The sequence below is a fragment of the Bactrocera latifrons genome, unplaced genomic scaffold (assembly GCF_001853355.1).
Source record: "Bactrocera latifrons isolate USDA-ARS-PBARC rearing strain unplaced genomic scaffold, ASM185335v1 scaffold_19, whole genome shotgun sequence".
NCBI classification, from domain to species: domain Eukaryota; kingdom Metazoa; phylum Arthropoda; class Insecta; order Diptera; family Tephritidae; genus Bactrocera; species Bactrocera latifrons.
The window spans coordinates 300,911-304,074 of NW_017535407.1; the positions used below are offsets into that span (position 1 = coordinate 300,911).

Consider the following 3,164-nt stretch of genomic DNA (forward strand, 5'->3'; position numbering starts at 1 on the left):
ATAAAATGACAAAATAAAAATCTGGTTAAAAAATTAATAATATTAAAAAAAAAATTCAATTTCAAAAATACATTCTCACCATCGTCTAACGAAATCCTACTCACCAGCTCTTTGAATGGAAATTTATAATTTATTATAATTAATTGAACTAGATGTATTAACGAACAAAAAATTTTAGCAAATCGTTCAAACAATTAACAAATCTAAAAACCAAAAAATTAAAAAAAAAAACACCAAAAAAATCGTAAAATAACAATATAATTTACCATGCTCGTTTATATACATATACATATGTTCACCACATTTACTCACCGTTTTTATAGCCAATTTTATTATGTTTTCACCAAATTGGCGAATCCACGAAAGGGTTGTGATGATGACTGCTAAGATGCAAACAAAAAAAGAATAAAATCGAAAACAGTTCAAGGCTAACGCAGCCATAAATTCAAAATGACAGCAAGTGAAGCAACGAGTAAAGTGAAAAATGCAGATAATTGCTCAAAATGTTTATCTGACGATTTTTGCTTTAATTAATCGACAGTGAAGAGTGTGCAACAAATTTAGCAACGTCAAATCTTCGTGAATTTATAGCGCCAMAAAGCACTGCTCAAGTGCAAATGTGCGATATCGCGCTGCTCATGTGTCTATAAATGTACCTATGCCGACTCTTTTAAATAGCAATGACCACAATTATCACCACCATCAGCAAGAGCTCCAGCATTTTTATCTATTACGCCATTATTCAGCACATTCCATGAAATCACCACATCACAAATTCCATTTAATCTAATTTCGATTAATTTGTATTGCCACCAAAGCGCTCCATGCGCGCATTCCTTTCCGTACTTTTACGAAATACGGCGCTGTGCGTTCATATCCGTCGAAGTGTCGAAGTGTTGGATAGCAAAGCGTCTCGTCTTTATCGACGTCGACGCAAGTAGTTCTATGGCAGCCAGTAGCACACTTCAATCTTTCGATATTTTTTTCGAATAATTCTAAGTTCTTAGAGTTGCATTAGCTCATGCTTAGCTTACTTTGTTGTTGTCGCTTCATAATATATATTTATATTCTATTATGTATATACATATGTATATTCTGTTTGTTTTGCTGCAATTAGAAAATGAAATAAATTTCATTTCGAATCGGCTCAAATACAAAGGCGTCTGGATGCCTGCAGTGACGTTTTGGTCGCCTTTTGCCCTTCAAATATCTCTCTATCTATCTATTATTTTTTTTTTTGCTTTAATTTGTTGTTGTTCTAGAGAAATAATTATTGATTATTTGTGTGTTATAAATTGTTGGACAGGGAAAGGGTGAAAGATAATGATCGCTGAGGGCAAGATAGGAATGCTGAATATTGGGAAAATACAAATACATATTCAGAAAATGTTGATAGTCATTATTGAAAGAGGGCAAGCGAGACTAAAGGAAGGGAAGAGCGAGAGACTGTAACTAAACATAGTACATACATATCTTTGCAATAAGTAAATGAACTCAATATCTCTGTAAATGTGCTTTACGGCAAATGTTAAGTAAAAATCGGTAGATGAAATGTATGTAAGTGAAACATGTGCTATTAAACTTTATATAAATATTTAATTATCCATCTATAATTTTTTTTTGTCGCTTTCAAAGTAATCACCATCAGATGTAATACACTTATGTCAACAATTTTTTCAGTCTTCGAAACACTTTTCATAAGCATTTTTGGGACTGGCTTTCATATTCTTCAGCGAATTTAGTGTTATCTCATCGATCGACTGAAAACGGGTTCCACGGAGCAGCAATTTCAGTTTGAGTATTAAGAAAAAATCACACGTAGCTAAACCTGTTAAATAGGGTGCTTGATTAATAGTATTCATTGCGTTTTTGGCTTCAAATTCGCAATCGTACTCGTTTTGAAAACTATTAAGCTTTATCGGGATGAGTCGAGCAAGAAAGCGTTTCATATGCAAAATATCTAAAAATAATCAAAAATATTCGAACGGATTCGCGAAAGACGATTTTCAAGCACTATATCCTTTACTTTTTTAATATTTTGATAAGTTAAAGAGGTCGAAAGTCGATCAGAACGAGGTATGTCTTTAACGATCTCTTAACCGACTTTGAAGGCTTTGTACTACCCGAAGTCTTGTGTTTTTGATAAAACTGATTCACCCCAAGAATTTTCCAACATTCGCATCTTGCCGAGATAAGCATTTCAGTCTCAATAACTGCGGAATGGGAGGAAGTAAGAACTTCTATTACTCACTACTGGACTGTTTGGCCTGAAAGCAAATACTTAAGCAAGCGTTAGTCGATTACCAGCGACCAGTCGCAACGTCTTTATGGCCAAGCGTTAAACGCAGAAGGTCCCTACATTTCGTAAGTCTGCAAAGTCCACCTTTCGCTGATTCTTCCCTGTTACGAAATAATCTGACCCTATAAATAACATTGACTATTTATAATCTGGCTTGTATACTCAAAAATTTCTTGTATGTAATTGGCTCAATTTAGTTTTTAATTGAGGAAATGTCATTGACTATCGGGATGTCATTGACTATAATTAAATTTGCTAATTGACTAAATCAAATTAATGGCAGTAAGTAAATTATTATTTTTGTCTAATTGACTACATTAAGTGGACATTGGAATGTCATTGACTAAATTAAATGACTATATGAAAGTAATTATCTTGTTAATTGACTAAAGTAAGTGTGCGTTCGAATGTCGTTGAACAAATTGAATTTAATAATTGAGTCTATTAAATGTATATCTGGAACAAATCTAATTTTTTCAGTGAGATTCGAACATTAGTGTGTATCTGAATTAAATTGACTCAATTTAGTTAGCTTCATTTAGTTAATTGACTAAATTAAGAAATTATTCTGAATAATATTATTTTCGTAAATTGACTTAGCAGAGAACTATTTTTATTATAAATAATAAAATAATAAATTTTTTTAGCAATTAATATTAAACATTTTTTATCTTTATTTTCAGGTATGTACATGATCCAAATGGAATTCAAATACTTCAAGTTATATAAAGAAATAGCTACGGACCAAATTTTGTATGTACTTGTTTTAAAAAATAATTTAATGAGTTTAAAATGATGCGTTAGTTTATAAAAATTGCCGGTTGAATATGAATTTTCTAATATTAATATAATAATTTAAAATTAT

At 31.5% G+C, this 3,164-nt stretch overlaps 1 protein-coding gene across 1 annotated transcript in view; it reads left to right on the forward strand.

Annotated features, from left to right (window-relative positions):
- LOC108967546 (death-associated protein kinase related) overlaps positions 1 to 3,164 on the forward strand; it is a 189,830-nt gene that overhangs the window by 36,850 nt on the left and 149,816 nt on the right. The gene's annotated exons all lie outside the window — the stretch shown is intronic.